Source organism: Pristis pectinata, chromosome 6 (genome assembly GCF_009764475.1).
Source record: "Pristis pectinata isolate sPriPec2 chromosome 6, sPriPec2.1.pri, whole genome shotgun sequence".
Classification (NCBI taxonomy): Eukaryota; Metazoa; Chordata; class Chondrichthyes; order Rhinopristiformes; family Pristidae; genus Pristis; species Pristis pectinata.
Genome location: NC_067410.1, coordinates 62393106 through 62420012, shown reverse-complemented (window position 1 = coordinate 62420012; position 26907 = coordinate 62393106). Strand labels below are relative to the sequence as shown.

The window sequence follows — 26907 nt, the reverse complement described above, 5'->3', positions numbered from 1 at the left end:
TTTGTTGAAAGCAGCATCACAGGCAGACTAGCTTTCATTAGTCACAGCACTGAGTAGAGGAGTTTGAACATTATGTGGCAGTTGTCTAAGTCATCGGTGAGGCAGTACTTGGAGTAATGTGTACGGTTTTTGTCGCCCTGATATAGGAAAGATGTGATTAAACTGGAAAGAGTGGAGAAAAGATTTACAAGGATGTTGCCAGGACTGGAGAGTCTGAGTTACAGGGAGAGGTTGTCCAGGCTAGGTCTTTATTACTTGGAGCATAGGAGAATGAGGGGTAATCTTATAGGTGTATAAAATCATGAGGGGCATAGATAAGGTGGATGGTAGCATTCTTTTCCCCAGGATAGGGTATAGATTTAGGGTGAGAGATGAAAGATTTAAAAGGGACCTGGGGGGCAACTTTTCCACGTAGAGGGTGGCAAGTATATGGAACAAGCTATAGAGGAAGTGGGTGAGGCAGGTACAATAGTATCACTGAAGAAGCACTTGGATCGGTACGTGGAGGGGCAGGGCTTAGAGGGATATGGGCCAAATGCAGGAAATTGGGACTAGATTGGTGGGCATACGGTTGGCATGGACTCGTTGGGGCGAAGGGCCTGCATCTGTGCTGTATTGTTCTATGACTCTATGACCAGTGGTCTGATCCTCCTGTTGACCACCACCTCAGAAAGTCAACAGCATAAAGATCAGGCTTTTCAGCAATCAACACACTCATTTACAACCTACTGTCTAACTGTCCTTACTCATGAGGAACCATCTGACTCTGTGGGACCAAAGAGGCACTCAGATGGCCTTTGCTCTTGCACCCCATGCAATATCCATGGGTTTCTGCTGAAGGCTTGTTTGCGTCTTCATCTCTTCTTTGATCTTCAATAAATGTGGCCTGAAAGCTTAAACTTTGGACCAATGACTTTATTGTCAAGGTGTAGTTCAACCACAAAGATTTTAGATGGATTTGGACCCAATTTCCAGTAACGTAAATATCTCTCCAGTTCCTCTGTCAGTGAAACACTGGCTAACAATGCATGGTACCTTCAGAGCTGTCATCAGAACAGGTGAATTCAGCTGGTGCTGAATGCCAGGGAAGTTACTCACACAAATATTGAAGGATAATGGATTCAAGCCTGATCCTTGTGGGAGTTCATTGTTAACCACATGAATCTGAACTTGCCCATCCTCCTAAGGTAGACATGGATCTGACAATCAGATTGCTTCCCTTCTCTATTTAGTATTAAAAGGGGCAGAAAACACAAATGGAGGTTGTCAGAGATTGTTACCACAACCTGTAGAGTAACCTTCTATCATCAAGCCAGTGCAGGAAACATCCATCGCATTTGCCACCATAATGAACCAAGAATATCCCCAACCTCAACAAGGACAGAGCTTTTGTATACAAGGGGTAAGGCTACAGCATCACAACCTTGTTCAACCAAGCCAGGCAGATGATCTAACTCAGCTTGCTCCTGAGGTTCCTGCCATCACCCAAGCCAGTCTCCAGACAATCTGATTCATTGCATGTGATATGGACAAATGGCTGAGAACAGCAAAGGCTATGGGATAAGTCAACATCCCAGCTGTGACACTGAAGACAGACTCCAGCACTAACTGTATCTTTGACTATGATATTCCAGTTTAGTTTCATCCTCCCAACAATGTGAAAAATTGCCCAGGGATTTTTTCTATTCACAAAAAGCAGGAGAAATCCAATCTGGCTAATTACCAGTCTACTCCCAATCATTAGCACAGTGATGAAATCTACCTTTGACAGTGCTATCAAGCAGCACTCACTCACCAATAATCTGCTCACCAATGCCAAGTTTGTTTTTTTTCAGGATCATTCAGATCCAGACCTCATTACCAGCTTGGTCCAAACATGGAGCAAAAAGTTGAATTCAAGAGATGAGGTGAGAGTGATTGAACTTGACATCAAGGAAGTACTTGACTGAATGCTGCATTGAGATAAAATTGAAGTCAACAGTGATCAGGAGGAAAATACTTCAAAGATAGTCCAATGGAATCAGACCACACACAGGAAGATAGTTATAGTTGTTGGAGGTCAATCATCCAATTCCCAGGACATTGCTCCAGGAGTTCCTCAAGGCAGGGCCTAGGCCCAACCACCTTCAACTGATTCATCAATGATCTCCCTTCCATTAAAGCACTTGCTTGAATGACACCCCATTCACCACCCTAAACATTCATTCATTACACCAGATCCACCTACATTAAGACTAGGCCACTCCGACAGCTCCTAAGGTAGCCCCTACAATCCCTGCCATTATGGACAAAGGCAACAGATGCATGGGAACAGCACCACTTGCAGGTTACCCTCCAAACACACCAGACTGACTTAGAAGTATATCACAGATCTTCTTTTGTCACTGGATTTAAATCCTGCAACTCACTCCCCAACAGTACCAGAGGAGGTCCTTCACTAGGACTGCAGCGAATCAAGAAAGCAGCTCACCACCACCTGCTCAAGGGCAATTGGGGATGGGCAATAAATTGTGGTCTTGCCAACAATGCTCAGGTCCTGAAAAACAAAAAAAAACGATCTAATTAGGTGGGATTTTCCTGATTCTTGAAGGATTTCTGGGGAAGAGGGCACCGCTGAGTGGACAAGCTTTTCATATAACCATCGTCCAAATTTGAAGTGTGTCAAACAAGTGGGGGTAGCCTGCTAAACTCAGGAAAGCATCCCCGCCAGCCACTGACTGATCTCGCTGCTGCAGCAACGGCTAATTTAATGGAAGGGACCCTTCTAGCCCCTCTCTCTGTTACTACTGATGACTATCTGATAATCAGCAACCTTCTCTAGTTTCATTTCTGCCAAAAGCCCCACTCCAATAGCCGAGTTCTCACCCCTCCTTACCACCATCTATATCCCAACAGCCATTGGAGCACAGCTCATTGTTGCTGGTAATCAAGTTGTCTCTCAGCATCTCCATCCATAGCAATCTTCCTATTATGCATTTAATTACCAAAATCAAAGACTTCAGGCACTGATCTAAAATAAGAAAATGTCAGGTGGGTAGGTAGTATCTCCCATACTGTTATTGTCCACGAGTAATTATCGTATACAACAGTAAACAAAAGAGGTGAGTTAAAAGCTGCAATCTAAGTGTACAAGTTGATATAAAGCTTATGATTCATCACCCTGGCACCTATTATTATAGAATAAATATCATGTCCCAATGATCAAATGGAAAATTCCCAAAAATTCAGCTGCAGATTATTATTTTCCTCTAAAGCTGCATTAGTGATGTCAGAACTACGTACAAATGACCATGGTGACTGACATCCAGCACAACAACCCCCTACTTGGAATGAAAATAGTAAATATCATTCACACAGGCGCATACACGCACATACAAGGCTGGGAGTTAATCTCCAAACTGAAGACATTTAAACACCATTCAAGTTGGGCTTTCTCAGCTGATGACGCAAGACCAGACTCTCTATTGGGTTACTGTCTTGCATATCTGTTCTGAGTACGCATTAACCTCCCAGAAGTGATGCTTAACCAGTACAATGCAGGTGTAAAAAAAGGGTAGGATTATTCTTCTGCATTAAAAAAAATGCAACAGACAAAATGAAATGTGAAATTTCAGGAGAGAGAATGCAAACAATTTGGGATTCATTCAATATATTTTATGAAATGGACTTGTTCCTGAACAGTGAGTTTTGATATGAGCAGCAGCCCAAAGACATGGATGCATCAGCTTCACATCCATTTCTGGTATTTGGATCTACACACGCACTTTCACTGATACCTGTACCACCTTCTACTGTTGGTATTTGATTAGATAGACCAGTCAGGTTGAGGGGTGTCACACTAAAGTGCAATAAGCCCCTTATTAGCAACAGTAATATTATTTGTTTCAGATACACCCTAAAGCAGAGAGAACGCCTGCCATTAAGCTTACCTGCCTCTGCTCGATAAAAATACGTAGATTTCAAAACACTGAGGCAGAGGGAGAAGTCCTGCATCACACAGACAATTAGTTTTTCAAAACAATGCGTAGAGGGAGAGGAGAGCGCTGAGGAGAAAGAGGTCCCTTGATGATATCCCATTAATAACAAACCTCCTTAACCCATCAGCAGATTACAAAGATGGATCTGCTTTGCCTCCGAACCCTGGGAATAAAGACAGAGCCCCGTGGCTCAGGTTATATGGAAATATGATAACTCGCTCTGGCGGCCATTTTAGATACTTGTTTTCCTTTTTTTAAAGTCACTGTTCAATGTAAAACACCACCAGCAGAATAAGCTTCCAAACAGCTATCTTTAATAAAAGCTCAACAGGAATTTTAGGGATAGTCTACTCAGTGTGATCTGCTTCTCTGCAAGGTGATTAAAACAACTGCACAGGGCAGAAATAAGCATGGATTTATCAATGATGGATCAAGAATGACTGAATGGAAATAATGGAAAATGCCATTACATCACTGCAATTCATGTCCATTATTATGCAGCTTTAAACACCAGCCATCTGTAATGTGGCTCATCATTCTTTTGGCGTGAACATGCACCCAGTGTAACCATAGCTTGAGATCTGTGAAGAGCCTGAAGCTGGGACGTGTCTGCCAATGGCCAGCGCCTGGCTCTCTCCCTCCCTAGCTGTGGGGTGGAGACGCTGATGGAGGTGCATAGAAGCACAATGCACCTGTTCTGGTATCAAATACAAAGGCAGGACAAATGCAGGCACAAACAAACACACATCTACATGAAGCCACGATACATAAACACAGAGCAAACCGATGCATTAAATAAAGATGCAGGCACACACACACACACACACACACACACACACACAGGAGACACCCAGACACACCCATACCCAGAAAAGATGGTCGCGAAGAAAGGGAAAACAAACATATTGGAAAGGAAGGAGAGCTATCACTCACTTCTCTGCGACTCTCCCTCTCTCTCTCACCGAGATGGGTGGAGACCTTGCGGGAGAATTCTCACCGCAACAAAGAGCAGGGAATCAGCAAACAGCCCGCTGGCCTCGATGCAAAACAGGCAACTTGCTCGTCTCTCTCTCGCCGTGTAGCCTTGAGATGTTCCCAAGCCCCCCGATCAGGGATCGGGGATGACAGCGGGAGAATGGGAAATTCAGCAGAATTAACACAAGACTGCAATGCGTCTGCGGCAGAGGAGGACCGGGGCTGGGGACTGGCGCGGCTCCTACCTGCAGTGTTGCTGGGAAGCAGCCTCACTCCATGCCCGGCTCCCGCGGTGCTGATGCTGCCGCTGCCACCGCCGCCGCTCGCTGCCGACTGCTCCTGAAGCGGGCACCGAACCGCTGTCTCCGACCTCACTGCGCCCTCCCCCTCCGTCCGCACTCACGTGGGCGGTGCAGGCTGGTTCACTGCGGCACCGGCCCCCCTCCCCCGCTCCTATCTGCACCCGGGATAACCCAAGCCTCTTTAACCACAGGGTCCGGGATTGGAAGAGCCGGGAAGGGTGGATGTTTGCCTGGGTTGGACAGGAGGGAATGGGTGGAGGATAAGCAGGGACAGGCCCGGATCAGTGATGGATACTGGCTCTCCAGAGGGTGATTCGAAGTGACCAGGAATTGGTCTGGATAACCAGGGATGCTGAACACCAGCAACCAAAGACATATGAGAAGCAGACGGACAGGAACCAGACACGTATAAGAAACAGACTCACGGTAGCCAGAGCATTACCAAAGGCAAGCCCATGATAACCAGAAGCTTACCAGAGACAGAGCCACGGTGATCTGAAACATACCAGACACAGACCGACAGTAACCAGAAACATACCAGAGATGACCCACCGTAACCAGAAACATACCAAAGACAGGCGCATGATAGCCAGAAGCTTACCAGAGACAGATCCACTGTGATCTGACATATACTAGAGAAAGGCCCTTGGCCCCCTTACTTGGGGGACACTGGTAATCTGTTTCAGTTAACCAAGCACAAAATTAGTACAACCTAAGAAAATCCTGGATAATTACAAGCTAAGGATAACCAAACATTGGACCAGGGATAACCAGAAAGAGATGCTGGAAGTGAGAAATAAAAATGAAGAAAGATGAACATTCTCAACAGATCATGCAGCATCCATGGAGTGAGAAACAAAGTCTACATTTTAGGCCGATGACTGGAAAGAGACCCAAGAAAACCCAAAAAGACACCAGATAAACTAACCCAGGGATCAACAGAAAATGAATGACAGCCTGGAGAAATCATGTAATCAGGAGTTAACTAAATACCTGGTAACACTCTCGCAACCTGCTACATGACCACCTGGTCCTGTCACTGCTAGCAAAACAGTCACTAACCTGAGAAGTGGCACCAACCACTTACCTGGTTCTAGTCATAAATTACCAACTTAAGCATAAGTGGTAAATGGAGTAGAGGACCAAGAAGAAGGAGGTCCCATGTACACTGTTTAACATTGTGTTCACTAACTGTGAAGATAAGAATGTAGAGAGCCGATGAACCATGAGATTGCTAGCCATGGCACAGTGGAGAAAGAGATGGTCCAAAGGTTGGGTGGCAGGAGCAGAGAGGCAGTGATAGGGTTAGCTTAGAAAGGGTCTGTTATAAGGAATGTAATAGTGGCATAGATAATATTCCCTGCAGTCAGAACCAAGGATTCAGGAGGATGTAAACACCTAGTCATGTAATAGTGTTGGAATCTCAGAAAAAATGAAAAAGTTAGAAAGCAGCTAGGAAAAGGGAACTGTGTTTGTACCTGTGACACAGAGAAGAAAAGGGAGAAGGTCCTGCTAAGGGTATAACAGGAGTGAGGAAATAAACCAAAAGAATCCCACGACCTCATGGTGTGGTTACTTTTGCAGCCATGTGCTAACTAACACAGGGAAAGACAAATCAGGAAGGTGAACATGTGGGAGAAGTTGGTATGAGAAGTGTGGGGTTCTTTTCATGGGAGCCACACTCTGGGATGGGCACCACCTAAACTAGATTGGGTTCAGCATACAGATGCAATAGATAAATAGTGCTGTGAGCAGAATTTTAAACTACCAAGAGGGAGGTGGAGGGTAGAGAGGGATCTGTCAAAAATAAGTCTGAAGGTAAATGAAATTGCTGATGAAAATAACAATGAGACCAAGCTAAGGAACAACAGTAACTAATCCATGTAAAGGGAACAGAGGCTAAATGTTGGTAAAAATAAAGTAAAAGAAATAGGAAACAAATTAAAACTGCCATTGTGGAAATATAGATGGTATCCAAATAATGAACAGCAAATGGAGGCAATAATCCATAGCCAGGATCCAGATGTGGAAGGAATTATGACATATGGGCTCAGAAACAACAGATTTAAATACCTGATGTATCAGGTTATAACATAACCAAAAAAGAAGTGAATGGTATATTTGTACAAATATTACAACAGTATACACAAGGGTGACTAATAGAAAGTTAGAAATAAAATCTATACGTACTGAAATAAAAGATACAAACAGATCAATCACATTAATGCATTCTATTACAGGTAACCTAATAATGAGAAGGAAATGGAGAAAGAAATATATAAATAAACGTGCAAAATTAGTGAATTCAAAATAACAATCACATTTAACAAATTGAAATAAACTGGCAAGAACTGGCACAAAGGGGGTATAGGAATTCTTTCTTGCTTAGTTTATGAAAAGCTCAGCAAGAGAGGGAGCACTCCTGAATATAATAATGGAAAAGTATCTGGATTGAATAAGAGAACATCTAGGCAATAGCGATCAGAACATACTGGGTCAGTTACTTTTGTTTCTTAGCTTGGTCTCACTGTTAGGATTTAAGAGAAACAAAAGGAAGATCGTAAGTAAAGAACGAGGTAATAAATTGGGTGGGGAAACTGATATTAAGCGATGAGGATGGAACTAGGGAAAAGGAACAGAACAGAATGAATGTAATGACAAACAGAAAAATAGATCTGCAATAGGAAACTCTAAATAGTCTATGGAAAACAAAGCAAAATCAAATTAGTGACAAGCCATAGTTAAAATAGGAAAATCACAATACAAAACCAAATAAAATCCATATATATCAATAAAGTAACAAATGAAAAAGAAGAATATGAAAAAAATTAAGAAGTACAAACACTAGCAAATTAAACCAACATAAAGTAAGTTATATTGCTAACCCATATCTAATAACATCATAAGAAGATCATGATTGCTAAACTCATAAATAATGACAACTTTTTTTATTTATTCATTTTTCAGGTGTAAATAACATCAGTGGATGGGGTGCCAAATGAGTGAACTGAATTTCACTGAGCTATTTGAGTGTTGCTGCAGCTACACTCATCCAGGCAAGTGGACAGTATTCCATCAATCTCCTAAATTCTGCCTTGCAGATGGTAGAAAGACTTTAGGGTGTCAGGAATTGAGTCACTGCCCTGTTCTTGTGGCCACAGTATTTATGTGGTTGGTCCAGTTGAGTTTATGGTCAATGATGATCCCCATTATGTTGATTGTGGAGACTCAGTGATATTAATATTATTGAATGTAAAAGTAGGTGATTGGATTCTCTCTTGTTGGAGATGACCATTGCCTAGCACTTATGTGGCATAAGTGTTATTTGCCACATCAGCACATGCCTTGTTTAGGTCTTGCTGCAATGCAGGTATGGGCTGCTTCATTTGATGAACAGTTACAAATGGAATTGCACATTGTACTATCATCAGTAAATATCCTGTCTAACTTTATGATGGAAGGAAGGTCATTGAGCAAGCAGCTGAAGATGATTAACTGCAAGCAATCACAGCCATCTTCCTTTGAGTGAAGTATGACTCTAGGCATTGGTTGCTTTCCCCTTGAAGTCCATTGATCAGTTTTAGCAAAGATCCTTGATGCCACATTCAGGCATATGGCAGTCACTTTCACCTCACCTCTGGAATTTAGCTTCTGGATCCATATTTGGACATGGCAATGTAGTCTAGAGCCAGATGGCCCCAGCAAAATCCAAAGTAAGCATTGGTGAGCAGAAAATAAGTGGGTAAGTGTTGCTTAATGGCATAGTCAATACCTTCCTTGCTTTGTAGATGATTGAGAGGAGACTAGATGGGCAGTAATTAACTGGACTGGATTTGGAAATTGTTCCCTGAAATTCAAATTCAAATCATTGAAAACAAAAGAGGTGATCTTACTGGTAGCCACCAGAAAATGCCACTGCAAACTTCCATTGGTGACAAAACAACCTTTCACTACTACTCTCTTTTTCCTGTGGACAATTTTCTATCCATGTTGCTAAAGCCCATTTCATTCTATGACCTTTAACCTTGAAGACAACCCTATTATGAAGCTTCTGATCAAAGCCTTTTGGAAGTCCATGTATACCACATCAACTACATTTCCCCTTTTTGACTTCTCTGTTACTTCATCTTAAAACTCAATCAAGTTTGTTAGACATGATTTGATTGTAACAAATCGATGATGGCTTTCTTTAATCAATCCACATTGGACCAAGGGACTGCAAATCCTGTCCCAGATTTTTGCTTCTGAAACTTACTCCAATAATGAAGTATAACTGATGGGTCAGTTATTGGTTCATTCTTTTTTTGAATAAGGCTGTACTACATGTGCTATTTCCCAGTCCTCAGGCACCATCCCTGAATCCACAGCACCCTCAGATAGCTCAGATTTGCTGTTCAAGGGCACTCAGGCTTCATAATATGAAAGGCAAATCATTTACTTCTCATATACAGAGGATGGAAATAGTTTCCTCACCAATAAAATTCTTCAGGTGGAAGACCACGTGCAGGGATTTAACACTGCAAGGCAAGGTTGGAGAAAAGAAATTTCATTTGGAGAAATCAGCTCTGGTGTATTGTGCATTCACTACCTTAACAGTTCTGTAGAAAGTTCAAGGTATCCAATTTCAAGAGCTAGTATGCAACCCCTTAACCAACAACTATTGAGATAACAGAACCATGAATTTAGCACTGGCAATCAGAAAATGGGTGAAACGGTGAGTGATTATATTATCATTACCCCTTGTGTCTTGATTATATTATCTTGTTGAGAGACCACCTGCATCTTGGGGGTATGCATTGAGATACAGGTTTGCATGTGCTGTAGGAGACATATGTGTCCAGTCTAAACTGTTAGCCTTATACTTGACTTGGTGTTGTTGGATTGGACTTCAATGGAAATGACAGACAACAATAGTAGAGTTCTGTTGTTAGCTAGCCTCAGATATAAAATGGCCGACAGTCAAAAGGCAGCACCTGAGGCTTTGGCATCATGTAACCACAAATTTTACAAATCTGTGTTACCATTCATTCCCCACATATTGTTCCTTTAAAGAGACAAATGCTACTCACATCAGAAGAAAGGGTGCATAGCAGCACAAGGAAACAGTTTCATTGGCTATGCTGCAATGAGAGAAGTTCCCTCATAAGAAGCCTCAAGAGAGGGAATCTGCACAACAATACATTCAATGCAGAATGTGATTAGTGCAGCATCTATTGACAGGTAGTCATGGTGTGAAGCCATAGGATTTTATGATCATTTCCTGCCCTAAGACAAATTGCAACAAATGCAACTTGATAACAGTGGGAGATTATTGCACTTTGGGAATCAATTCCTGTGGCAGGAAGTTCAATCACATACTCTTAGCAAGGAGCATGGTCGATCACTCAACTTACTTTGAAAATGTGGGGACAAATGCAACATATGCTATGTTACAATGGCCATTGACTTAGAGTCATCGAGTCATAGAGTTATATAGCACGGAAACAGGCCCTTCAGTCCAACTCATCCATGCTGATGAAGTTATCTACCTGAGCTAGTCCCATTTGCTTATGTTTGACCCATATCCCTCTGAACCTTTCCTATCTGTGTACCTATCCAAATGTCTTTCAAACATTGTTATTGTATCCACCTCTACCACTTCCTCTGGCAGCTCACTCCACATACCCACCACCTTCTGTGTGAAAAACTTGCCCCTCAGGTTCCCTTTAAATTTTTCCCCTCTCAGCTTAAATCTATGCCCTCTAGTTTTAGACTCCCTACCCTGGGAAAAAGACTGCGATCATCCACCTTATCTATGCCCCTCATGATTTTATAAACATCCATAAGGTCAACCCTCAGCCTCCTATGCGCCAGGGAAAAACCGCCAGACCATCCAGTCTCTGTTATAACTAAACGTCTCCAGTCCCAGTAATATCTTTGTGATTCTTTACTGCACCCCTTCCAGCTTGACAACATCCTTCCTATAGCTAGACAACCAGAACTGCACACAATACTCCAGGTGTGGTCTCACCAATGTCTTGTACAGTTGTAACATTACATCCTGACTCTTGTACTCAGTGCCCTGACCGATAAAGGCTAACATGTTAAGTGCTTTCTTCATGACCCTGTCTACCTGTGTTGCCACTTTCAGGGAACCATGTACTTGTATCCTTTAGTCTCTCTGTTCTACAACACTCTCCAGGACCCTGCCATTTTTCTGTGTAAGTCTGTCCTGGTTTAACTTATCAAAATGCAACACTAGGCATTGTCCAAGTTAAATTCCATCCGCCATTCCTTGGCCCACTTTCCCAGTTCATCTAGATCATCTAGATTTTAGATAACCTTCTTCACTGCCCACTATACCACCAATTTTGGTGTTATCCACAAACTCACTAACCATGCCAACTACATTCTCATTGAAATTGTTAATATAGAACAACAGTGGACCAAGCACACCATTGGTAACAGGTTTCCAATCTGAAAAACAATCCTCCACTACCATTCTCTGACTCCCACCACCAAACCAATTTTGTATCCAATTGGCCAGCTCACCCTAGATTCTATGTGATCCAACATTTCAGACTATCACGTGGGACCTCGTCAAAGGCCTTATAAAGTCCAGATAGGCAACATCCACTGCCCTGTCCTCTTTATTCCTCTTGGTCACCTCTTCAAAAACTCATTCAAATTTGTGAAACATGACTTACCACATACAAAGCCATGCTGACTACCCCTAATCAGTCCCTGCCTTTCCAAATGCAGGTAGATGCTGTCTCTGAAAATCCTGTCCAGGAACTCTCCCACCACTGATGTTAGGCTCACCGCCCTGTAGTTCCCTGACTTGTCCTTGCAGCCCTTCTTAAATAAAGACACAACATTAGCTACCATTAAGTCTTCTGGTACCTCACCTGTGACTAATGATGATACAAATATCTCTGCTGGGGCCCTTGCAATTTCTTCCCCAGCTTTCCACAATGTCCTAGGGTACACTTGGTCAGGCCCTGGGAATTTATCCACCTTTATGCTCTTTAAGACCACCAGCATATCCTCTTCAAAATATCACTATTCACCTTCTCTGAATTGCCTATCTTCTGTGACTTCTCTATGGTAAATACAGATGAGAAATATTCATTTAAGACCTTGTCCATCTCCTGAGGCTCCACACATAGAGGACCACATTGATCCTTAAGGGGACTTATTCTCTCCCTAGTTATCCTTTTGCTCTTACTATACTTATGGAATCTTTAGGACTCCCCTTTACCTTATCTGCCAAAGCTACCTCATGTCCTCTTTTTGCCCTCCTGATTTCTCTCTTAAGTGTACTCCTACATCTCTTATACTCCTCATGGGAGTTGCTTTATCCCAGCTGTCTATACCTGACATATGCCATCTTTTTTCTGACCAGTTGCCAATAGTTGGATGACCAGCAATAATAGGCAAGGATTGGTTAAGAAGGCCATAAATTGAATAGACAGAACTATTCACCACTCATGCTGAAGATCTCTCTCAATTACCTTATGAATCTTCAAATGTAGGCAGTAAGAACATGATTTTCATCCTAAGGCTTGTAGGCTCCCAGGAAGAGCAAAAGAGATTGACCAAGTCACTCAGCAAAATGCACTCCTGAAGCAGGAGGATGAATACAGTTAGAGAGTGGAGGGTGGAAAAATGCTCAGACGAAGAGATGAAGTCATTCTAGAATGAAAGGTTTCAATTATCATTATACCCAGCTTGTTTAAAATGGAGAGATCAAATTGTTATCCCAAATGTTTAAAAAAAATTAGATGAACTACAAGCAGGACATAATGTCAACATGAGTAAACAGTGAAAAGGATTTGGAAGAAGCTGTGTCAATGTGTACAATTTGCCACAAGTGCAAAGCAATACAACACAAGACAGCCATGGGAATGTTCGACTCGACCATTCCATGGGTCTACGTTGACTTCTGTCAAAAGAGTAAGTCATAATTTCCCAGTTCTCATCAATGCAGACTTGAAGTGTATTGAAGACAAGACATGTACAGAAGGAGGCAGGCCATTGAGGTGGATGTCGACAACCTCAATACCAGTAGATTTGATGCCCAACAATGAACTACAATTCACTTTGCATTTGTTTGAGAGCCAAATACTGTATAGTTGGGCCGATCATTCATTAAGTCCTCCTCGTCATCCGGATTTCAGTTGAGCAGCAGAGAGATGGGTAAAATTAATTAAAGGCAGCCTTGAAGAAACAAGTGTTGCAAGATTCTTCAAGTTTCACTATGAATCGTAAGTTAGCTAATTTCTTGTTTAAGTACCACACTGTGCCACACTCTGCCAGAAGTTTCACCCCAGAAAGCTGTCAATTCATTGCTGCCTTCACAGGTGATTGACTTAAGAGGACAGAAGCAGAAATTAAATTAAAATGCAGCAAAAGATAAATCAGTCAAAGTACAAGAGTCAGACTCATGAAACCAGCAAGTATCAATGAGATACAAAATGGTAGTCTTAGTCTGTAGCTTGAAACAGAATTTGGTATGCATTGGAAATAAGATCAGAAGTGTTCATGTTGATTAAATAATCATAACAATGGACATATCCAATGATGCTAAAGGGATATGTGATGGCAAATCCATTTCTGAAGTGGATATAGAATTAACTCCTGCTGAAGAGATACAGAACAGCAGTGAATTTATCCAGGATGCTACACGTTATCCAGTTCTGGGCAGCTAAAGCAATGTCAGAGACCACTACACAGCAAATGAGATCAAAATGACTAAGAAAGTCAGTCAACAAACTAAGTATACAGTGGGTGTAGGTATAAGTGATGAGTACCCACAACTGACCTCAAACAGGGAAATAAGTGTGGTGTATTTATATCTGATAGGTTGATAAATCATGTGGGCATAAAACATAATAATGTCATCTGTTATAGTTTTTAGTTAGTTAGAAGATACCAAAATAAGGTCCTGGTATCCTTAAGTTATTTTGTAGTTGTAGCCTACCAGCACTCCGAATAGTTCAAGATCCACTCCAAATACTTTACAATGATTTAGAAGCTTGTGACAGTGAGTTCCACATTCTGACAGTCTCTGGGTGAGGTCCTATCTCCCGATTCACCATTAGATTAATTGGTGACTATTTAATATTTATGACCCCTGGTTCTGATCCACCCACATGGAAACATCTTTTCTACAACTACCGGAGGAGAAACTTTCATCCATGGAACAGCAAAGAATGAACTGCAGGCATAATCGTGGCAAAATCCAGACCTCAACTTTACAACTATAAACTCACACCAGGCCAGTGCAGACCATTGTCTTGATTTCAATATTCAAAATATTGAGAGAATTAATGACCATAAACAAAATTTTAGAGACCAAATATAAAAATAATCTATTAAATGAATTGTAATGATTTTTTAACCTATAGATCTTGTTTGACCAGTGTAATGATTAGTTGGAGGAAATGGTATCTGAACATGTTGATGGGAGCATCACATCAAGGCCTAGATCCCCAAAATACTTTTGATTTGTTACCACAGGACAGAGTCACTTACAGACTGAGGTTAGTAGCTATCAAGGGTAATAACTGGCTAAAGGAAAGGAAGTATATGGTGATAATAAGAGGAGCTAGCTCATAACAGATATTGAATGCAGTGCCCAGAGACCCAAGGTGAAGCCTGGTCTGTATATAAATGACATGATAATCATATGCCAAATGACACCAAACTTTGAGGAACATAAACTCAGAAGAGCGAAACAAAATTTTACAAAGAGAGCTCAGGAGAGTTTGCATCTGAAATAATCTGACCAATTAAACAAAATGGACAGATTACTGCATCTTGGAAATTGAAATGATGTGTCTTTTAAATGGCAATACAGAGTATGAAACGAAGGAAGTAGATTATCCCAACGATCTATGGAGTTCAGCTTTATGAACCTAAGTGCACAAACCGCAGCACCCTCATAAAGAATTGATCAGTTGAGTTCATACGGTTCTGTCAAAAGCACTACCCAACAAACATTGGCCAGTTCAACCAAATATTTAATGGGTCAAAGGTTACAATTTATGATTGTATTCAACATATAGGCAATTTTAATATAATCAGCATTCGTCTGGTCCCAGATACAGCAGTGACTAAGAATCCTGGCAAGCAAGACAAGCTAATTAATCTGAGTGGCTCAAATTGCAAAACTTGTTAGCCTGGGATTGAATTGTCTGGAAGCTGTGGATTAGTCACTTTACTCAAAATGCATACATCCATTACTTAATCATTCCAGGAAAATTCAGCACTTCCTGCCTCTTGCCAACATTCCAGCAACACATCTTCCCTGCCTCTGTCTCTCCTTCTAGGTGTAATCACCATTCACCATCTCAACCACATATTCCCATAACAATTAGCAGCCATAGAACCATGAAAATATAATGACACGGAAGGATACTATTCAGCTACATGTGTCCACATTAGCCACTATCCAGGTTCGATTACCTTTCATCAGAACTTTTGTTTTTAGTTTTCCATTTTATTCCTCTTGTCCAGGCCTCTCATAATTTTATATAACTTGACTAAATTTCTCTTCAGCCTCCTTTGTTCCAAAGAAAACAATTCTAGTCAAGTGCAAAGACGTACAGGTAGGATAATTTGGGTTTAAAAAATTGGTGGCGCGGACTCGTTGGGCTGGAAGGGCCTGTTACCACGCTGTAAATAAAATTTATTTTTAAAAAATTATTTTAAAAAATTTATTATTAAGCCAATCTTTCCTCATAACTATAATTATCCAGTCTTGGCAACATCCTTGTAAATCTCTTTTGCACTCTCTTTAGTGCTATCACATCGTATACCACCAACTGTGACTCCTCAAAGCTCTTCAAATTCACTTGAAGATCATGTCAGTATCCTCTCCCCGGCCAACAACCCCAGCACTGAGGCCCTAATCAATCTCAGTTGTGCTACATTAGACAGGTCAGGTCATTTGTATGCCCAACACCAGACTCCCAATATTCTATTCCGAGCTCCGTTGAGGGCAGAGATGACCAGGCAGACAGAAAAAAAAGTTTCAAAGATATGCTCAAAGCTTCCCATGAAGAAGTGCAATATCTCCACAACACCTGGGAATCTCTGGCCCATGAAGGAACCCTGGTGGCAGTATTGAGAACCTTGAGACTATGTATTGGGAGCACACAGAAGTCCTGTATAACCGCCCACCCTTTCAACCATCTCCTGCCCCATCTGTGGAAGAGTTTGCAGTTCCCACATTGGCCTCATCAGTCATCTCAGAATCCATAAAAATACAGTGGAACCAAGTCATTCTCAATCTAGAGGGACTACCTAAGAAGATAGTGTGTTAACCAGAACTGTATGCACTATTCCGGCTGTGTACCAACAGGTGTTTCATACAATTTGAACTTGAATTCATTGCTCTTGTATGTCATGCCCTAGCCAATAACAGCAAGCATCCCATTTGCCTTTTTAACCACTTTGTCTACCCAACCTCTTATCTTCAAGAATCATGTGCACCAACATCCCTCTATTCCTCTATACATCTCAGTATCCTACCATTTATCTTTTATTCCACCTTAATTGCCTTACCTCAGGCCCACTTCCAGGAATAATCAACATTTTTTGCCTCAGTTCCACATTCAAGGAACAAACTATATTCCCTGAGATAATTTCACCTCCCGGGCCAAAGCATTCCCCAAGACCCACGTTCCACAAAGAATCAATATTCCCCACATTCCAGTGATATTCCAATAAATAAGAATATTTAAATTCTAAAGAAGGGTCTTTAACCTGAAATACTAGTTCTGTTTCTCTCTCCATAGATGCTGCCTGACATGTTGAGTGTTTTCTGCATGTTCTATTTTTGTTTCAGATTTCCAGCATCGAAAGTTTATTTGATTTTCCTAATTCTTTGCCTCAGTCACATATTTTTACAGCAAACAACATTCCTTGTCAGTTCCACAATCTGGAATACACAACAGTCCCTGATTCAGTTGAGTTTCCATGAAAAAAAATTCTCTCAGTCAATCCTGTTTTCCAAGAACAAAATACATTATCTGCATTGCAGGAATAATGCATATCCCTTTCCTCTGTCGCACCCAGGAAGAGTCAGCATATCCAGCTGCAGTCACACACACAACAGGGTCAAAAACGAGGTGGGGTTGCTCTAAGTGAAAAATGTGACCTACTTCAGGTCAGGGCACCACCTTCCAATCAGCATGAGCTCCACGTGCCAAAACTTCCAGTCAGTTACTTAAGTCAGATCAGCTGCATTAGTACCTGGGCTCGGGAGAATTTCTCCTGAGCTCGTTTCTTGTCAGTTTGGTTAACAATCTCTGGAAAAGTGATGGGATATCACTCACATTATGTTGGAGCTACTGTCAAAATGCAATCTGCTGACTGAACACAATTCCTTCCGTGATAAACAATTCATTTTATGATCCCCAAATCTTATTTTCTCCTCTGCCTCAGTAAGTTCTTCACTTTTTTCAGTAGCAATGTCATGTCTCCACACTCCTCACAGTTTAATCAGTTGGAAGTCCAATGACAGCCTTGTTCTGAACTCTGCTCCCAGAAAATATTGTCTGAACCAATGAAGGACCTAACCATGGCTTCTTCCTGATATTCATCTACAAACTGTTCCTTGGTGATTCCAACTGGAAACACAACATTGTATTCCACTTGTGTGCACAGCTCTGCCATTACCTCAACAGAGACTTCCGTTGCCATTGTCATATTGATGGTCTGATGTCAAGTGCTGCATGAGCAGAAAATCCGTCCAAGATCAAAGCCACTGCCTTTGTGTCCTGCTGTTTCCCAGAGACTTTTGCCATTGTATGAAGCTGAACTAAACTGGTTGCAATCTCAGTATCCTACTAGCCCCTGACCTGAATCTCCAACTCTGTATCCTCCATACCAAGACCACTTAGTTCCACCTCCATAATATTGATCACGTCCACTCCTCTCTTAGCCCATGAACTACAGAAACCTCATTCCTGCTTTTGCTCCTTCTGGACACAACTATCCTAACAGTGTCACAGCCAGCCTGCTTCCTGCTCACTTATCACTCTGCACTTGCTGACTTGCACTGGTCTCTGACACAGCAATGCTTTGATTTTTGAATTCCTACTTACTGTAGGTTTTCTAATCCCTCCATTGTCTCTCGTCTTTTCTACGTATTCACTGCACAATAACACTTCAAAATCGTCATCTCTTTCAATGTTCATTCTTCTTTCTATCCTGAGTTTCCTTCACCCACACTGTTGGTGACTGCATCCTTTACCTAAAGTTCCCTCTCTACAGTTCCTCACCGCAGCTCCTTCATGATTCTACTGAAAATGTTCCTCTTTGATCAGGCTTTTGGTCACTCTCCCTATCATCCCATGTGACTCACTGTCATATATTGCCTTATAATATTCCTGCAAAGCACCTTGAAATGCTATGTATTATGACCCAGAAAGAGGCCATTCAGCCTGTTGGTTCATTCTGTAACCCAGCAGAGTAATCCATCCGTCCCCTTTGCTCTGTAGCCCTGCAGTTTGTTCTCTCTCATATGCTCATCAACTCCTTTTTGATTACTACATAACTAGTTGTTTACAGCAGCAAATTAACCTACCACCATGCCTACGGGATGTGGGAGGGAATTGGAACACCTGTCAGAAACCCAACACCATCACAGAGAGAACATACAAACGCCACACAAGCAGTCCCAACATCAGGATCAAACCTGGGTCTCTTGAGCTGTGAGAAAGCAGCTCTAATTGACTACACCTCGGTACCATTCCTCACAGTGTAAATGGCACTATATAATGCAAGTTGTTTTTTGACTCATTGATGTAACATTCAATTGCACCATTTCTCAAAATGCATTTCACATACTTAGCTGTGTGTCTGCAATGTGTGAAAATTCAAAGTGACATACTTGTTCCATCTCTGAACATCAAGTGGAGTTACAGAGTAAAGTCCAGCAAACCTAATAGTTCTTCCAATCTGGTGTGCTGCATTCGGTGTTCACAATGTGGTTTGCTCTACATTGGAGAAACCAAACATAGATTGTTCCATATCAAGGAGGAGCAGGTATTGGGGCTGTTGAAGAACATTGAGATGGTTAAGTCCCCAGGGCCTGATGGAATCTATACCAGGTTATTGAGAGAGGCAAGAGAGGAGATTGACAGAGATCTTTGTATCCTCTTTAGCCACAGGTGAGGCCCCAGAGGACTGGAAAATAGCCAATATTGTTCCTCTGTTTAAGAAGGGCAATGGAGACAAACCAGGAAATTATAAACTGGTGAGCCCTACATCAGTGGTTGGGAAATTATTGGAGAAGATTCTTAGGGATTATATCTATTTGTACCTTAAAAAGCATAGACATTAGGGATAGTCAGCATGGCTTTGTGCCATAGAGGTCATGTCTTACAGACTTGATTGAGTTCTTAAGTTGAGGAGGTGATGAAGATGATTAATAAGGGTAGGGCAGTGGATATATATGGACTTAAAGGTTTTGGGAAGGTCCCTCGTGGTAGGCTGATTCAGAAGATTAAGGCACACAGGATTCATGGAGACTTGGTAGACTGGATTTAAAATTGGCTTGGCCATAGAAAATAGAGGGTAGTATAGAGGGGTGTTATTCTGACTGGAGGTCTGTGATGAATGGTGTTCTGCAAGGATCAGTACTGGGACCGCTGTAGTTGATTTCGACAAAAATGCAATTAAACTTTGATCAGGCTACATTTGGAGTATTGTGTGCAGTTCTGGTCACCACATTACAGGAGGGAGGTGAAGGCTTTGGAGAGAGTGCAGAAAAGGTTCACCAGGATGTTGCTTGGATTAGAGAGTATTAGCTATAAGGAAAGGTTGGACAAACTTAGATTATTTTCTCTTTAGCGCCAAGGCTGAGAGGGTGACCTGATCAAAATATATAAAATTATGAGAGGCACAATAGGGTAGATAGTCAGAGTCTTTTTCCCAGGTTGGAAATGTCAAATACTGGAGGACCTGGCCTTAAGATGAGAGGGGGAAAGTTTAAAGGAGACTTACATGGCAATTTTTTTACACAAAGAGTGGTAGATGCCTGGAACACACTGCCAGGGGAGGGATGGAAGCAGATATAATAGTAATATTTAAGAGGTACTTAGATAGTCACATGTGCAGGCAGAGTACAGTTTAAATTGGCATCATGGTAGGCACAGACATTGTGGATCAAAGGGCCTGTTCCTGTGCTGTATGTTCGTTTTTCTATGTTCTTTTGTATATGTTCTCACTCTCTAACTGTTCCCATTCACTTTTTGACAAGATAATCTTTTTTACAGCATATCCCCGTGATAACCCCAGTTTTATCCTATTAGAGACATTCCCCCTCCCCCTCACTCCTTGCAGTTTAACGAGCTTCTTTTGTCTCCTTCCTAGTTCTGATGAAGGGGCTTTAACCTGAAGCGTTAACTTTTCATCCGACAGAAGCAGCCTGACCTGCTGAATACTTCTAGCATTTCCTGTTTTTACGTTAGATTTCCAGCACCTCCAGTTTTTTTTTTGATTTTCAACACCCTTTGTGATAAAACTTCACTTGGTGTCACGAGTAACATTACTTATCGTGCAGTGTCTCATTTCAGTTGGAGACTATATCATCATTTCTGATTGAGATTCTTAACCATGCTCATTCTAAAACTCAGGACATTTTCAAACAGCTCAATTCAAGTCTAAAGTTTAAGACTAGCACTAGGAAGGGTAGTTCCATGAATGAGGAATTTCAGCTGCAAGGTTACTTCGGAGAAAATAGGTTGTTCCTAAAAGAATATTGAGAGGATATTTGAGCTGGGTGTGAACGATTACAGCACACTTCGAGATGTAAACATTTCCATTAGTAGATGTTTCATGGATTAATAGACGTAGACTCAAAGTAGTGGACAAGAGTTACAGGATAGGGGGTCGTGAGGAAAAGTTTTATTGTGATAGAGAGTGGTTATTATCTAGAAGTCACTGTCTGGAATGGTGGTGGCGTGAAGCAGGGCTTTTAAAAGGGAATTGGATAGGCTCTTAAAGGAAAATAATTTGCAGGGTCACAGAGAGACAGTACATTGGATTGCTCTGCAAAGTGCTAGCATGGACTCAATGAACTGAATGCCCTTGTTTTGTGCTGTAATAACTCTGCTTCTATGATTCTGTGATTCCTATTCTGGAACCATCTGGGCTCTAAGCAGATTTTTCAATGAAACAATGTCACTTCCAAGCTGGTGTTGAGATGTGCCGGGTCATCAGATTAAATTCCAAATAAATAGGCTTTTAGAAAAGGAGCTTCACAACACAACGTGACAACAGCCAGTTACCAAGTGACATTCAAAGCTCAGTCGACAGCCAAGTCATACAGGGCAGGCCACAAGCTTCCAGGTTACATGTGGCAGATCACTTAAGCCAGGCACTACTAAAAATACTATAGAATGCAAGAACTTTGGCAATGAATACATCATCTGATCTTTTATATTTGCTTTCGATATAGGAGGCCATTCAGCCCATCAAGTCAATGCTGCCTTTCAAAGAAATTCTATTAATCCTATTCCCCTGCTTATTTCCCTGTAACCTTCTTTCTCACACTCTTATTAATTCCTCCCTGATTCTCCCACCGCCCACCTCCATTAGGGATAAATTACAGTGGCCAGTTCACCTACCAACCACTGGCAAGTGATGACAGTAATCCACACTTATATTTATAAAGCACTTTTACAAACTCAGGTTGTTCCAAAGTGCTCATGGTTAACAAAGTATTTTTGAAATGTAATCGCTGTTGCAGTGTAGGTGGAGAGAGCACTTTTCACATCGACCAGGACAACATTCCCCTCTCAAATTGTGCAATAAAAACTGATTAATTAATTCCTTGAAATTATTGCCATTTGTGGGGCTTTGCTGACACCAACTAACTGCTCTGTTTTCTTACATAACTATATTGATGAGAGTCAGCACAGAAAAAAATGCACTAACTTAAGAGGACATAAAACAAACTGGAGAAAGGGCAAGGAACATAAATGGATAAGTAGGAAATACACACAGGGGTAGAAGTGACCACCAGGAGAAAGTGAGAGGAAAGAACAGACAAACAGATGTTCAGAATAAACTCTAGCCCCGGTGGTACCCACCAGTCCTGTAAGGTCTCATCCACCCAATGGGCATCAGGTGCTTCCTCTCTAGGGACACAGAGGCATAAACCTGATCTAAATGATCACTGCCTGAATTGGCCTTGAACCCACGGTGTGAAGGTAAGAGCATCATTAATCACTACAAGCAATCAATACTATTGCCCTATCATGACTGTAAGGCGGCATGTCTGCCCCTATGATCAGGATTGAATTTGAGCAGTGCATTAGTGAGTGTGATAATGGTGCATGACTTTTATCGAAGTTGAAGCTCAATGGGGGTGCTCTCCACTTATGTTTCAAGGCGTGGGGGGGAACGGCAAGATCAGACTGCAGTGATTGGTGGCACCAAAATTGAATATTTAAAGCCTTCAACAACAAAGATATCCCAGTGCTGAGACTGGGTTAGGGCATGCTTTCAAAGCAGCAGGAGGGGAGAAGTATTAATACCACTGAATATATGAGGGGCATTCAAGGGAACATTGAGAATTATTATCAGACCAAGAGAAGGAAATGGAACAGTGTCACCTGCTGGTAGCTTCCTCCCTGATAGGTGGGGTCAGTGTGGGGGACGGGGAGGTGACAGAGAATTTCCAGCCAAGGTTGTCCACTTTTTACTTTTACTTTTATCCATTGCTGTTGTGTCCAGTGCCAGCATTCAAAAACTAATCCTGCTGAATCATCAAAATGCTGAATCAATATGCTGAGTCATGTGGCCTAATGTCACACTGCATGCCAATTGAGAATGAGAGTGTGGCCTCCATGTGGGCTGACAGCAGCAGCGCTGTGTTCCCACTCTGATGCCACCCTTGCTATACCAGACCACAGGAGTCTTATGGGGCAAGAAAGGAACAATTATTCCAGTTGGCTTATCTCTATTATTGACCGGGGAACAATCTTTATGCTTGGTTCCCCCAAAGGTTATCACGTCCGATCCACTGCATCCTTCTAGACCTCTCATTAAAGGTCAGCTACTTAACACAGTGGGGAGTTCAGTAGGGGCAGCAGGATGGATTGTCCCAGGTTAGAAAGGGGAACATCTTTCTGGGTGTCACCAAGCAGACACCTCTGTGGCAAGAGTAGAGCTGTTCCTCAGTTTAATGAAACAGAGCTGCTCCCGAAAAAACATTTCGTTAAGCAAAAAGGTCAGGTAAACACATTGTAAATATTTTGATACAGTGCATTCCTATCAGCAGAGAGTAAATGCTATTTTTTAGAGCAAAAAGTAATTTGCAAATCGGAGATGAGTAACCCAAAGAGTCAATGTACAAACAGAATGTCATAAATCAAGGAATTACTGCATGAACTTGACTAAAGGCCAGAACTAGCCACAAAATGGATGCCGTCAGGGTCAGATATATTGGAATCAATGGCATGAAGTCAGGCTCGTTATAGAAAGGACAGGCAATCAGCTCAGGCAGATCACTGCCCCTTTTCCCAGGCTTGGTGCGTGAAGGTTGCCATTTGGGACAACGAAAGGTTAATGCAGTACATTCTCGAGAGGAGAGACACAGCTAAATTGCACGATAAAATGCAGGGTTCAGGATACAGCAGCTGATGGGGTTAGGTCACATTCCAGCAGAAGCTAATTGGGGTCAGGGGCACCAGAATCTCAGGGCCGTGGCCATCTGGCTTCCTCTTAAAACACATACATGGTGAGCAGGTGGTTCCTCACTGTGGGGTCTTGTCCACTCTGAAAGCGGATAAGCATCATCCCCTGAAGCTCAAATCACTGCTCAGATTAATTAAATGTAATAGAATTACAATAGAACAGAAGAATAGAGCAGGAAGACATAGTGTTCGTTACACACTGTTCCAAATCAATGAAGCAGCAAGATACTTTAGCAGTTATTTTTGGTGGCTTTGTATTGAGTCTCTGGTGAGATACTGAATGGGCAATGACTTTTAGCCACCTCGCTGGGAACACAAAGAATTGTAAGAAAATCCCACAGCAAGCTCACTCTTTCCTCTGCCTCCACAGTCAGCTTTCATGACGATCAGTCATTATTTCCTCTTGGATGCCTGCTTTTTTCAGCTCTCATGGATATCCTCAAGCAGGGAACAGACGACAAAACCATCCATTCATGTAGTTCCCCCAACAAGGTGAAAATGTGCTGCACAGGACTGTTTAATACTGAGGCACACAAGCAGATGATAGGCAAACAAACCCTGTTTAAAGATCTTAGAATCATAGAGGCATAGAACCATACAGCACAGAAACAGGCCCCTTGGCCCACCATGTCCACATGTCCATGCCAATTATCAAGTCCCCATTTATACTAATCCCATTTACCAGGACTTAGACCATAGCCTTTTATGCCTTGGCAATTTAAGTGCTCTTCAGGTTGCCTCTTAAATGTGCAAGTACCTGCTTCCAATACGCGATCAGGCAGTGCATTCCAGATTGTAACTACCCTCTGGGTGAAAACATTTTCCTTTCATCCCCTCTAAACCTCTTAGTCCTCATCTTAAATACATGCCCTCTGGTTTTAGATATCTTGGTGTTAAGAGTGTCTCAAAGGAGGTAAGGGAGATTGGCAGAGAGATCTAAGAAGGGAATTAAGATAATGGATCACATAGTCACCAGTGGTGGGATGAAGAAAACCAGGAATGACCAAAAGGTTAAAATCTAAGGTTGTCAGGGGACTTGGAGGGATTTAGAACTGGAAGAGATTACAGAGATCGGGAGGGACACAGCAGGGGGAGTTTTAAATCTTAGGGCCTAGGAATCAGACATAATTTACCATGCTGTCCAACTGACAACTTCCCCACTCTCATCCCCACCCACTCTCACCCACTTCAGGGCTTATGCATTAACATTCCACAGATTCTGACTCAAGCCAACTTTGAGTACGCTTAATATCTGAATATGTACAATGATTCTAATTGAAATGTAGCTGATGGAAAAGAGTGTGAACTATACTACATTCACCTTGCCCCAGCGCCAATCCTCCAGCCAGGTCAAGGATTCAAGGGACAATAATATGACTTGCACCAGAGCCCAGTGTTGCTGAGGGCGGAGCTCTGAGGTCTACTGAATGTTGGGCAGGGAGAATCTCTGGAGAGCTGGCAGCCTGGAAATGCTGGTTGTGCACTCAAAAGGACAGATTGGGTTCAGGGTTAGGCCAGAGTAGGAACTTGTCAAACTCCTGGCATGTGAAATCCTGCTCCATTCAAATGCAATGGTCTGTTGATATGTTTGTTAAATGATGAAGGGTCTGGACAGAATGGACAGTGGGAAGTGTGAAGGGGTGAGGACTAAAGGCTACAGTTATAAAGGGAATGAAGAATCATCTGAGAAAAAAACTTTTTTACAGAGAGTGTGGTTAGCACATAGAACACACTGCCTGTACATGCAGCAGGGGCAGGTTCCACTATGGCCTACAGAGTGAATTGGGTAAATATATGATGGAGAAAACTTTGCAAGTTTACGGAGAAAGGGCCAGGGGTGGAACTACTGAGTTACTCTGGTGATGCAGACATGATGGATTGGATGGCCTCTGTCTGTGCTGTAATCATTCTATGATTTTATAAATCTCAGCAGCATTTCCTTCTAATCCATGTTATTCTGTCATCTAAAAACAACAGGAGAGATTTTTTGTTTCGTTTTGGAATCATGGAAACCACTGAATTCACAATCTTGTAGGTGATTGGGGAGCATGAGGTGGGCAGCATTGGTTGGAGCTGAACATGACCCCAAATGATGGAGAGTTTGGCAAAGACAGACAACCAGAACAGCAGCTCCTCTAAATTCATTATTCAACAGACGCAATCTTACAGCTTTGAATTAAAGTTGTACACCATGGAAACAGGTTCTTCACCAACCATGTCCATGCTGACCATCAAGTACCAATACATACTATCTTTGCCATCAGCTTGAATTGTTAACCCTGTTTCTCCCTCTACAGTTACTGCATGAACCACGGAATATTTCCAGAATTTTCAGTTTTATTTCAGGATTCCAGTATCTGCAGTATTTTACTTTTACACCTACTGACATCTGCCAGTTGTGGGACAGCTCTGATTGCTGTTTTCTCTCTGTATTTTAAGATCCTAATGTTTGCATTATTCATTGCTCGGTCACTGGTGCTAAGTGCAATATATATGTACTCTGTCAACAGAATGAATTTCAGAGGCAGATTACGATGCAATGCTGCTATGGTACTATCTGGGATTAATTTCTGGGCAATTAATTCCTGACATTTCCCCCACTTCTTTTCTCTAGATCAATTACAAAGTTTGTAAAAAGCCAAGGTCCTACCACAGTTCCTGCAGAAATCCACCAGGAACTGGTCCATGCAGAGCAAGGCCTTGACAACATTCAAACATAAGCTGGTAGCATTCACATTACGGAAATGGCAGGCAAGGGCCATCCAACAAGAGGGAATCTAACCATTTTAAAATCTAGTCATTGCTGTGTCACCCATCATCAACCTTAAAAAGCAAGAAGCTTCAGATGGTAAAATCTATAATGAAAACAGAGATTGCTGGAAGTACTCAACAGGTCAAGCAGATTGGGAAGATGGAACCAGGTAGGGAGAAGGTGTGGGAGGGATGAACAAAGGGAGA

General features: G+C 42.0%; 1 protein-coding gene across 28 annotated transcripts in view; it reads right to left on the bottom strand.

Annotated features, from left to right (window-relative positions):
* kif1aa (kinesin family member 1Aa) overlaps positions 1–5333 on the bottom strand; it is a 230642-nt gene extending 225309 nt beyond the window's left edge. For 10 of the 28 annotated variants that reach the window (XM_052019024.1, XM_052019028.1, XM_052019029.1 and 7 more), the window contains exon 1: positions 4911–5151. The gene's annotated coding sequence lies outside the window, so the exon portion shown is untranslated. Of the gene's footprint in view, positions 1–4910; positions 5152–5197 lie in introns of those variants that run through there. The other 18 variants (XM_052019046.1, XM_052019038.1, XM_052019035.1 and 15 more) reach the window with 4 other exon arrangements.
* Positions 5334–26907: the final 21574 nt, after the last annotated feature.